At 40.6% G+C, this 12,939-nt stretch overlaps 1 protein-coding gene across 1 annotated transcript in view; it reads left to right on the top strand.

Moving 5' to 3' along the window:
* The window catches only part of TPRG1 (tumor protein p63 regulated 1), a 140,563-nt gene that overhangs the window by 118,012 nt on the left and 9,612 nt on the right, over positions 1 to 12,939 (top strand). The window lies entirely within an intron of this gene.

The following is a 12,939-nucleotide window of genomic DNA, read 5'->3' on the forward strand; positions in this document are numbered from 1 at the left end:
TGACTTCTGGTTTTATCACCCTGACTGTGCTGGCGTAAAGCTCTGCTGCGCTGAGCATGCATATACCTGAACTAGAAGTCCTCTAATGAGCTGAATCATCTCTTGCTTGGTCTGGGCAATTACCGTGCCACAGACATACTGTGCTAGGGAGAGTTATAAAAACGTATGCAGGCCAAATGTGCCTGTAGCTTCTAATTATATTGTCAAATTGTTTATTCTGCTTTAAGTTACTATGGGTTTTTATTACATGCACCATTTTCATTTGTTCTCACTTTTGTCACTTATAATGTAGACTTTTTTCAATACTTACTGAACTAAGAACTATCCAAGAAACGCATGAAGGCCTTATGCACATGGCAGAGGTTTGGGTCTGTATGCTACCCTAGTACAGGGCATGTTCTCTGTGATGCTGTGCAGCAGAAGGCTCATGGAACCACTCCCAAACGCTGTGATAACATTTACCAAGTATGGGTATGTGCACATTAAGGGTATGTTTCCACGGTCAATAAACGCTGCGGGTTGGGCGCTGCGTACATCCTCTGCGTCCAGCTGTTACAGCATAGTGGATGGGATTTCCAGAAATCTCATGCCCACTATGCGTCCAGAGATGTCCGCGGCTCACCTGTGGAGACGGACATGCGGCTCGTCTTTCCAGACTGCAGTATGTCTATTTATCTTACGGAGACACTCAGTCTCCGCAAGATAAAGGTCACCCGTACAATGTATTGGATTCAATGATTCCGCATGGTTCAATGAACACAGGATTCACCTGCATTCCATAGCCGGCAGCGCTTTTGCCACAGCGGACATGTGCTGCGCCCAAAGCGCTGCCTAAGGATATGTGCACACGTTGCGGATCCACAGTAGATTGGCTAGTGATTTACATTACAATGTTAATCTATGGGAAAAAAAACCCGCTGTGCACATGCTGCGGAAAACTCAGCACGGAAACGCAGCAGTTTATTTTCCGCAGCATGTCAATTCTTTGTGCGGATTCCGCAGCGTTTTTACACCTATTCCATTATAGGAATCTGCAGGTGTAAAAACGCATGCCAAATCCGCAAGAAATCCGCAGGAAATCCGCAGGAAAAACGTGCGGATTATGACCTGCGTATTCTGCCAAAAAATGCAGATTCCGCGTGGAAAATTCCACACAGCAATCCGCAACATGTGCACATACCCTAATATTGAATGTGTGCACCTACCCTTAGGACAGAGACACACTGGCGAATTTTTCGGCCGAGAATCGGATCGTAAAACATGCCCTGGCCGGCACCTATCGTGACCTGAGCTTGACAGCGTGATGGATTACTATGCAGCTGTCAAGTTCAGGTCAGGAGAGGTGCCGGCCAGGGCAAGTTTTCCGACCCAATTCTCGGATGAAAAATTCACCAGTGTGTCTCTGCCCTTACAGTATTTGCATCAGATTTTTCTGCTGTAGAAACCAGAGTGTTTGCAGGAAAAATGCTGAGTAAAATCCACACGTTTTTGCCACATTTTTGTGTGTGTTTTTATGCTTTTACTTGCATTTATGGCAGCTTTACAATGGTTCTATAGAAAACCCAGGCATAACTCCACCATGTTAATAAGTATTTAGGCTTAAAAAATGCTAAAATCTCATTATATGGAACAACCACAGCAAAATAGAAGACTTGCACTTAGCCTACGTGTACGCTTTCAGTTTACAATCTTTGTTTTATTGCTATTACACCGTAAAAGAAGTGTTAAAAATCCTGTTCACACAATGTGGCTGAAGACCCATGCAAATGAAAGAAGTGGGGATTTATTTGTACACCTGGTTCATGTCTTTCTCTGTTGACTTTCATGAGCAACATTGCATAAAACTGCATCTTTAAACGGGTTCTCCAGTCTGAAATGAAAAGTCTGCAATCACTTTGTGAGTACAGACTGTTGAGTCATTAGTGTGCAATGCGCACACTCTCATGATCTCCCTGTATTCCCTGTGATCACATTTACTGTATCATTGCGGTCACATGCCAACTAGATTCTTGTGCTTCTTTCAATTCTCTTCTATTGAGTGAAGCTAGATGAGACTAGTTGGCATGTGACCGCCCACCCACATGAGGAATACAGCATAATCATGATAGTGTTCGTATCACACTCCTCATTTCAGCCTGTACCACCTCTTTAAGAAAAAAATAAACACCTATGATAGTACATGTAAATATACTCTTACGTCTTATGTACAAGGGCATATTACAGGTCTGTACTTCGACACACTTGGAAAGATTAGTACACTTACATGAATTTCAGTACTGTACACCAGTAACGGTACTAGGCCTAAGAAAGTATCCATGTACACACTGTGCAATATTCTTCTACTATCAATCTGTGTTTCTTGGGATAGTATGCTGCCATATTTTGCACAACATGCCACTTTCCTAGTGTTCATAGAAAGTAGGTATTAATTTTCTATAATTTGTTATTTATTAAGCTAAATACTGTATAATTGTGGCAGAACTGTAGAAAAAGACATGGACCCACATCCCAATAGTCATACTTTGATCTAATGCCACTAGGCAAAAATGTACAAACTGACAGTAGGTTTTTAGTTTAACATTCTGATCAGACTGTATGAAGCCCACGTCACGGTGACCCTCTCAGTGGGTCCCTAGCCTGAAAGGTGCGGTGCCATACGCAAACCATCGTCCCAGTGACAGTTCACCGCCATTGCAATGCATAATTCTGGTTCAGTTTACACTGGGAAATAATCAGGAATAAATGTTCCTTGGAATGATCGTCTCCATATTATCGGCTTTGTCTTAACAGGCCACCAGTTACCCAAAAAAACTAGCAAAACGCTTGTTCATTAGGTGAACATTTTTTAAACTTGCTTAAAATCAATGTTTTCAGCAGCATATTATTGTGTTGTGTAAGTAGAACATGTGATACCAAAAACATTGACAGTAAAATGATGGTATTATTGATTATTGTGTTCTCATGCAAGTGCAATCGCCTGTCTAAGCAGGCCTTTAAAAGGTTTCCAATTGACTTTTATCTATGTAGTGATTGACAGTCGTTTAACGGCTGCAATGGAACTGTCTAGCATGTAAAGGGCTTTCTGGATGTCCATAATCCATTCACTGACAGTGCTTGAGGCAACAAAAAGCCAAACATAAAAATATGGCCTCATTGCGGCATGAAGATTTCTTTGATTGGCAGCTCTGGCTTCATAGAGCAAGTGATGGGTGGAGATAGAAGGAGAAAAAGCAGGTGGTAAGGTGCATATAAATGATTGGCTCCGACAAGATGTGCCTGTACTTGGTTTGAACAGTCATTCTGTGTTGACAGAATCCCTTTAAAGGGAACAGTATTGTGCACAGTAACCTACAGACAGTGTCAGGTTGGCGCCGTTATATTGAATTAAAATGATACCTTGGTTGATGAAATCTGTCTTGTGGTTGTTGTTTAGTCTTTATTTTCAGTTTTGAGTTAATGATATGTTCGCACTCCGAGGCGGGCCTGTGGGGGGGTTCTTCATGTGATGCTAATTCATAAAAAAAAAAATCAGTCTGAAAATGGCACCTGCGCAGTAGCTGCTATTGGCGATCCAATAGCTGCTACTGCGCAGGCGCTTGTGGAGCTATCTTGCTAGAGAAAAAGAAAATTCCTCCTCCAAGATAGCGCTGCAGACGATATCTGCTAGCTGTAGATGATTTTTTATTTTTTTCAATATATATATAATATTCATTTTGTAAAACAGAGGGCAGGAACAACAACCACAAGACGGATTTCATCAACCAAGGTGTTTTAATCAGTAGAACGGCGTCGACCTGTCACTGTCTGTAGGTTATTGTGCACAATCCTGCTGACAGATTCCCTTTAACTTCTAGAGCACATAGACCCTGCTTTACCATTATCAGACTATCACTGTGCAAACACAGTAAAATAAGGGCATCTACAAGATATCGCACCAAAAAGTTGTAGGATGCATCTGCATCTTCTAAATGACCATGACCTTCTCGTTATAGGACTGTAAATTATACCGAACAGTAATTATTAGGTCTTTTTTTATCCTATGGGGGCTTCATTTATTTTTTAAGGATGGCAAGACAGTTTTCTTTGTTGTGAAGTCTTGCTGAGAAGATTTGGGACATATTACCAGTACCTATCAGCCAGTGCATCATTAACTGCTGTTGTTACTATGTGTTAAATATTTGGTAATGTACAAAAGGTCAGAACCTACAAAATGAGACGTTCTGTTCGTTCATGATTGATTATGGCAAGGTCTGGATTAGTGATATTCATTGGAGGTACAAATTCTGCCTATAGCCTTTCCCTGATGTTGAGTGGGGGATGGGGGGCTGGTAAAACTACAGAGCCCTTTTATTGAGGAGTTCATGTGAAAGACAAATATGAGCCGTGAGTGTGAGAAGTCTATTTAGCTAAAACATACTGTAGTTTTGTGTTGGTTTTCCACTTGCTGACAAGTAAAGGAAATCATGTCATGTTAGCTAATGACCATTTTCCAACTAAGAAAAGAGGCGCACGCTGAAGAAAGGCGTGTGCTGCGAATACAGCATGTCACGACTGGCCCAGCTATGACACCTTTTCTTTGGAATTTTGTGGGGTTTTGTTATAATACTTAAATAAACTGAAAAAATAATAATAATGGAAGCTACAGTATTTACATACCCTGGCTAAATTCAAAAGCTTGCCTCTCTCTTTAACATCTGTCATTATCCAAGCAAATATGGGTTTAACCCAATAATGGAATTGATTATATGTTAGATGCAATGTAAAGTAGCAACTCCAATGGCACTCGTGTTATTAATCCAAATTTGTTTTATGTGAGAGAGTATGAAATCTGCTGCAAAAGACATCTGAAAAAGTAAAAAACAATCTGGTTAGATAAAAAAACAAAAGTTATTGAGTTGTAATAATATGGATTTGATACAATTAAATCCAAAATAATTTTTTGTCATAATTGAGGTAGATTAATAACATATTATTCTGTAATTTTAAAATATTGTGGCAAAATAATGCTATTTTTTTTTTTTTTTTTGCTGGTATAGTTGCAAAAAAACTTCAACATTTGAATACAGTTTAGTGATACTCACATGCCTGTGTAAAAGAAGGGATGATGGGACAAGAGATCCTGACTAGATATGGGTGAACCCGAACAGTAAAGTTCGGCGCCAGTACCGAACACCTACTGTTCGAGAAAGGCACTCTAACACTCTGAAGTCCATGTTACAGTTCAGGTTCGGCCCCTGAGCATCGTGTGTTTCTCGTGCTGTCATGCACACTGCCTCTGATCAGCGATTAAACCATAACTGCCGGTTAGACAGACGCTGTTCCCACACTGTCCCACACTGTTCCCACACTGTGCCCGCAAATGTGTTCAGAGGTAAAAAGTTTACCTCCGGTCACTGGCATCATCCGATGCAACTACTTTTCCCATCAGCCTATGTCTACTGCGGCTAATAACATCGAGAGCAGGAGCGGTTGATGGGAGTATTCATCCACCGGCGCCTGCACTCTAAGTAAGTAATTAAAAAAAAAACAGCGTTGGGTCCCCTGTATTTTTGATAGTCAGCCAGGCAAAACTGACAGCTGCGGGCTGCAACCCTCAGCTGTCAGTTTTAGCAAGGTTGGTTATCAAGAATAGAGGGGTCCCCATGCTGTTTTTTTAAATTCAAAAAAATAATTAAAAAAAATGGTGTGGGGACCCCTGATTTTTGACAACCAGCCAAGCAAAAGCAGAAAAAAGGGGGCTGGTATTTCTGGCTGGTAAGGGGTCATGGATATTGTTCCCCCCAGTCCAAAAATAGCAGCCCGCAGCCGCCCAGACAATGCACATATATTAGAAGCGCCAATTCTGGCGCTTGGCCCGGCTCTTCCCACTTCCTCTGTGGCGATGGCAATTGGGGTTCATACTTGTGGGGTTGATGTCCAGTGACATCAAGCCCACAGCTTAGTAATGGAGAGGCGATTATAAGACACCTATCCATTACTAATCAAATAGTTACTGTATATACTCGTTTATAAGCCGACCCCCCTAATTTTGCCACAAAAAACTGGGAAAACTTATTGACTCGTGTATAAGCCTAGGGTGGAAAATGCAACAGCTACTGGTAAATTTCAAAAATAAAAAGATGCCAATAAAAGTAAAGTTAATTGAGACATAAGTAGGTTAAATGTTTTTGAATATCCATATTGAATCAGGAGCCCCATATAATGCTCCATACAGTTCATAATGGCCCCATAAGATGCTCCATACAAAATACACCCCATATAATGCTCCATAAAGGTTAATAATGGCCCCATAAGATGCTCCATAGAATATGCTGCCCCATAAGATGCTCCATAGACTATGCCCCCATAAGATGCTCCATAGAATATGCCCCCATAAGATGCTCCTTAGATTATGCCCCCATAAGATACTCCATAGAATATGCCTCCATTAGATGCTCCACAGAATATGCCCCCATAAGATGCTCCACACAATAGGCAGGGGGGCTGCAGAGACCACGCCAGGAGGGAGTAAGTATTATTTCTGACACCCCCTCCCCCGCCGACCCCTCTGTTTATGACTCGCGTATAAGCCGAGAGGGGGACTTTCAGCTCAAAAAAATGGGCTGAAAATCTAGGCTTATAAGCAAGTATATACAGTATATGGTAAAGACACAGCCAGAATAAAGTCTTTATTTGAAATATAACAAACCACACTTTTCCTTATTAATTTAAAAATAACAAACACAGTTATACTCCCCTAACGCCCATTCCATTGAGTCCCTTGTCTCCAGTAATAAACTGGACTGTGCCAAGGTGAGACCATCCAGGCTGAGAACCACTGGGGAATGAGCTGTTGCTAGCGCAGCATCAGTGAGCAATGGTGACATCATCGAGGATACCGCCAGTCACTGAGGCTGCATTCACAGCCGGGCCCCTGAACTGTGGTGACATCGGGTGAAATCATTTCTGATGATTTATCCGAAAATTAGATCACTGTGAGCACAGTGAGAAAAAGTCTCACGGTGCAGAGGTGAGTTCACCGCAGTTCACCGGAAGAATTTTCTCATTTCTCCAGGTGAACTCTCTGAGCTCAGTGCTGCACCGTGAGACTTTCTCACTGTGCTCGCTTTGATCTCATTTTCTGATAAATTCTCTTTGAACATAAATGAAAGACTGATCTATAGCTTCCAGGAGAAACCTTTTTTATACTTCAGTGTTATTGTTTCAGTCTTTTCTTATTGACATTAAATTTTTAGTAGTCTTCAGGAATAATGTCATCTTATTGTGTAGCATGATACTGATCTCTAGAAAATAAACAGAAGATTGTTGTCGGCCGGAAGATATTTTACAAATCACTTATGGTTATCATCATTTACATTCTTAAAGTAGATCTGCAAACTACAACGAATTGTACAACTTCACTTACACAAAAACAACAATGGACTGACCTTCCTGTCGCTTTTTATCCCTTCTCTGTACCGTACAGACCATATAATGAAAATCCTGGCGGAAGCACTGGAGTCTAATTTATGGGATTAGCAATGCAGTGTGTTACAAGCCTGTGGTATGTCCTAAAAAGAATTATTCATCCTGACAGTGATAGCCTATCTGCAGGATTAACACTTGGGCCATTGCCCAGTTAGTGCAGAACTGGAAACGCTGTGTTCTCTACCTGATGTACTAACAGGGTGTCCTTGTCTTCACCGCATCATTTATAGGGCTACAGACAGGTACAGTGGTGCATGGTCTGTTGTTTAAATCTGTTTTATGCCTTACCTTACATTGAAAAAGCACAGTCAGAATCCAGAAAGTATGAATGGTAGTGTTATGCCATTAGTGTAGCAATTTATGCCTTTTCTGTATATCATACAGGGGGCCTACCTGCTCCGTAGAGCAACTGCCTTCAAAATCGGAGCTCTATGTTTCTGTTTGACAGGGATATTGTGCCCTGGGGATTTTTAGCTGTCCCTATGGAACTAACATGAAGGTTGTCTACAGAAAATATCATTCTCTGAGCAACTCATTGGAGACATCTATATTATCTGTTGACCCTGTTGGGTGGCGGTCACAAACATCTTTCAAGCATGACAGGTAGTTTGTAACTGCACTTAATATGAAAAAGTAGAAAAATAATAAAAAATTGAGAGTCCTTAGTGGTTGATACCATCTATTTAGCTCACCTGGAAAGCTTGCTATTTGTTACCATCATTTCAGTTAGCTATTAAATGGTATCAACCACTGAGGGTTCTCAAACTTGATTATTTTCTATCTACCGGCAAACAGTGTACAAAGATATATATTTTTCCTTTATTAAAAAATAAAAAGGGTATTCATTCCTTTTTCCCCAGAAGTAAAAGGCCACTGGTTTACCCAAGCAAAGCAACTGCCGAGATCAGTTACCACTGACACTGTCCATTTAATCCCTGGGATGTCAGTCATTGCTGATCGCTGGACCTAGTGTGTTTGTTTTTACATAGGGAGGTATTGCAGTGTTTTGAGACAATTAAAGGCTAACGTCACACGTTGCTGAGTGCTGATGAAGGATTGAGAAGTAAGGCCACTTGCACACGTTGAGTATTTGGTGAGCTTTTTACATCAGTATTTGTAAGCCAAAACCAGGAGTGGGTGTAAAATGCAGACGTGTGGCACATGTTTGTATTATACTTTCCCTCTGAGGCTAAGTTCTCACGATGAGCTTTTGGTGAGTTTTTGATGTTGCAGAATTTCTGCACCATTTCTGCACGTATTAGGTTACTTGCGTTTTAATACAGTATGTTCATCCGATCAATGCGTACAACAGTAGACCCTGATTCTGGTCCTTGAGAGCCACCAATAGGTCATGTTTTCAAGATTTCGCTAGTATTGGCCAGGTGATAATTCCATCACCTGCACAGGAAAGCATTCCATCATCCGTGTAATACTAAGGAAATCCTAAAAACATGACCTGTTGGTGTCTCGAGGACCGGAGTTGGTGAACACTGTCTTGCAAGATGCCCATTCCAATCATTGGGTCATCTGCATGATGAGGAACAAGACAGGTTCTCCAAGGCAAGAGACATCCTTTCGTTACCGTTCTCTGTTTTTACCTGTACTGAGGATCCCACCTATTCCTGTAATTCAGGATTCCCTAATGGAGTATACGAAAGAACTTTCCAAACTGAAGAACTCTTTAACATGTTGTCACAAAATTATGATCTGTAATCTATTACATTGGCAAAGCATTGTATAAGGAGGATTATGGCCAATAATTGGTGCTAACAAATATTCTGTAATAAAATAGTAACATCAGACACTTATACAACACCCTGGATGTGTCAGGTTTTTTTTTTACTATAAATAGGGGCCATTTATTGATAAAACATGAAAAAAAGTTAATTACGGAATATTAATAGCAGAAATTTTTTTTTTTTTCCATGTTGTTAGTCATTTTTACTGACTCCACACAAAACTGGTTCCGACTCCAACTCAACAGCCATGTGTATAAGTAGGATATCTCTATAGGTTTATGGTGGCGGGTGGATGGCACATAGTTGGACTTTTGTTGCTATTACGGAGTATGAGAAGTTGTTTCTTTACGGGATAAAACTGAAGATAAGCCTATAGCTCCAGGTTAGAGTTTCTTGGCACCATGGCTTTATAGTTGAGCCAAATATTCCAGCCTCTGGCTACCCACTCCACTTAATAACTCACTTCCTTGCTGGCCAAAGCTAACAAACAGTTAATGGAGAAGAGGTGAGGTCTTAGGAGCATGCTGGTTAACAGCCAGGTGAGCAAAGAGCAGATAAAGGAGCACCTGCCTTTAAGGTTTGTAAGAGCCTGAGGGCATGGATAGACTCGAGACACTGTGCAATCTTAGTGTCTGACACCGTGCCAGCGTCTTTTATTCTCGTCATGGAAAATATTTCATTTTGAGGTCATTCAGTCAGCAAAACAGCTTTTAATACCCTCAGAGATGCCAGCTCGGTTCCTTTCTTTGTGTTTTAATGTACACAAGGAGTCACATTTCTTTAGGTGGAGCAGGAATACCTTATTTCTTTACAGCTGGGCAGGGTTACAGATGCCGGTGATCCCCGCACAGCTCTTTATTCCGGCGTCTCCCAATCTGCCTGCATAGCTTCAGGAACACACCCAGCACCTTTATCATAAATCTAGCTCATTTTTTAATTTTTTACCTTTGGCTATGATTTTCTTTCATTGCTTCTGGTGAATGCTTTAAAAAACTAAAATCAGCTGCACATTTGTTGTTGTTTTTCTTACTAAATTGTGCAGTTGATTTATACTACTTGTACATGAGAGACCATGGGATGTATTAAAAGAATACACTGACGAAAGATGTCAAAAGAATTTATTTTCAATTTTTTTTATGTATTTATATTATAGTAAGGAAAGATGCGGTTAGAATGGGGAAACATAGGAGAAAAAAAAATGGGAAATTAGGGGGATTGAATACAGCGCAGGCAAAAATTAAGAGGCTACTTCCAAATGTTCAGTTTGTCTGATTTTTCTCTTTATAGGTATATTTTTGAGTAAAATGTAAATTGTTCTTTTATTCTATAAACTTCTAACATTTCCAAGCAATAAATTTTGTATTTTTTTTCTGAAAAGGAGAAATGGTCAAATAATGAAAAAAAACAAGTTCTTAATCATTTAGAAACAACAATACTAATGTTTTAACTCAGGAAGAGTTCAGACATCAATATTTTGTGGAATAACTATGATTTTTAAAAACAGCTTTTATGTGTTTTGGCATGCTTGCCACCAGTCTTTCACACTGCTTCTGGCACAAAAATGTAAGCAGTTCTTCTTTGTTTGATGGCTTCTTAGTATCCATCATCCTCTTGATAACAATCCAGAGGTTTTCAATGTGGTTCAGGTCTGGAGGATGGGCTGCCCATGACAGGGTTTTGATGTGGTGGTGTCTTAGTTTTTGCCAGAGCTGTATATGGGGAAATGATACAAAACAGTTCTGCCCAATGTCCTTCGATAATCATCTCTACAAGATGCGTCCAGCAATCACTAGGCAGCACTGTCTCGTGAATATGGGTACACATGGAGTTAAATTGCGGTTACCTCCGTTTGTACCATTGAATTTAAAGGTATGCTGAGAATTACAGGGAGATTTAAAGTGGCTGCTCAAAATTACTATTTATCACCTATTTATAGAAAAGTAATAAGGGTATGGTCTCTGGGGTCCCAACACTCACAAGAACTGAAGTGCTGTGCTCCCTTTTTGAAGCGGCAGCCATGTGTGCGCATCTGCACTCCTTGCTTTGTATACGGCACTGACAATTTAGCCAAGCAATGTAGTATATTATCAAACCCAAAGACAGTGATTGTAGCAACAGCAGTCATGTGCAAAGAGACAAAGGGCCTCCGTTCTCTTTATCAGTGGGGACCCAGTCATGAAACATTTAGGATATGTTGTATTTGGGGACATTAGAGGCAATTTGGTGCAGAATTTGTTACCAAGTACAAACCTGTTGTGGATACTAGGGAGGAAAGCCTGTATAATACAGCAGCGTACAATGGAGCATGGCATGATATTTTTCTCATAGATACTCTTTATAAACCTCTAAATTGTAGGGTTTGTAAAGACTCATAGCAGGGCACCATATTTTTGATTTGTGTGACACGAATCTGTAATACTATTTGTATGTGCTTGACAACATTTGACATTTTTAAGGCTTTTTTTTACACATTCCGCATCCCTGTAGGGCAAATTACTCAGGAACTTATTAAAATCAATTGGACTGAGGTCTAAGGGGTAAGATTTCTCCTTATGAAGAATGACATATCAGCTCTGGTTTGTCAAGGTAAAGAGGCTTATTCGCCGTGCAATGCTCCTGTGGGAAAATAATATGCAAATTGCCTCTTCAGAGAGGAAGAGGACTTGAACTCTATAGCACCACCTGTTGGTAATATTGGTAATGGCGATCCTACAAGTCACAATCAACCCTTTAACAAGTCTTGTAATATGACTTGGGATAAAAGCCAAATCAGTTCTCATACTTTGCACTGATGAAGGCCAATAGCCCGAAACATCGGGTATGCAAATTGAGATCCTGATTTGGCTGAAGAGGCAATTTGCATATTATTTTCCCAGAGGAGCATTGCACGGCGAATAAGCCTCCTTACCTTGACAAGCCAGAGCTGGTAAGTCACTCTCCACAAGGAGCAACCTTACCCCTTAGACTAAAATCAATTGGTCATTTTTGTAATGTATAAATCTATGTAGCCAACTAGAAGGGGAGACAAAATGTGTGGCAGCACTTGGCTTTATTACATCTATATGTAGAGAACACCCATAAGGGTATCGGAGTCCTCCCTTGTCCTGAGCTGTAGGAGTTGTACATGATCAAAAATATTTTTGTCCTTTGGATGCAATCGAGAATGTTTCCATTCACTGACAGCAGCATGTCTGTAGAGAAGGTGACTTAAAGAGGGCCTGTCTGCAGGATATCGAACCCCAATTATAAATCTCCTTTAATGCTTACTACATTCACATTGGTGGTAGTATTTTGTTGGGGCATTTTTGAGAAATCTATCCTTGAAGTTTCAGTGACAAGTGCAGTGGGGTGGGCGAATATCCTGCTCACAGGTTGTCTTTAAGCACCTAATAACTCCCCTACCTCATTTCCCAACCCAAACATATTACAATTTTCAGTCCAGCCTGGGTTTCCAGCAAATAGAAGGGAACATTTGATTTGTTTTAGTCACACGTTTTGCTGACAACAGGCAAAAATGTTGAAAGTGGTTATGAAAAGAAATTTTGCATTTGCTCTGTGAATAAGTGTCATGATCCATGCTGGATCAGGACTGATAAGAAGCACAGGTAACCTTTTTTTTCCTAATCTGTGCTTAAGGTTGGTTTTTGGGCCCGGTGGCCATTAGGATTATTGCACTGTGATGTCGTTTGTTCTAAGTTTGCCCCCGGTGGTGGTGAGCGTCATTGCACTCTAG

Source organism: Dendrobates tinctorius, unplaced genomic scaffold, assembly GCF_039654945.1.
Source record: "Dendrobates tinctorius isolate UK_male_01 unplaced genomic scaffold, ASM3965494v1 ptg000107l, whole genome shotgun sequence".
NCBI lineage: Eukaryota > Metazoa > Chordata > Amphibia > Anura > Dendrobatidae > Dendrobates > Dendrobates tinctorius.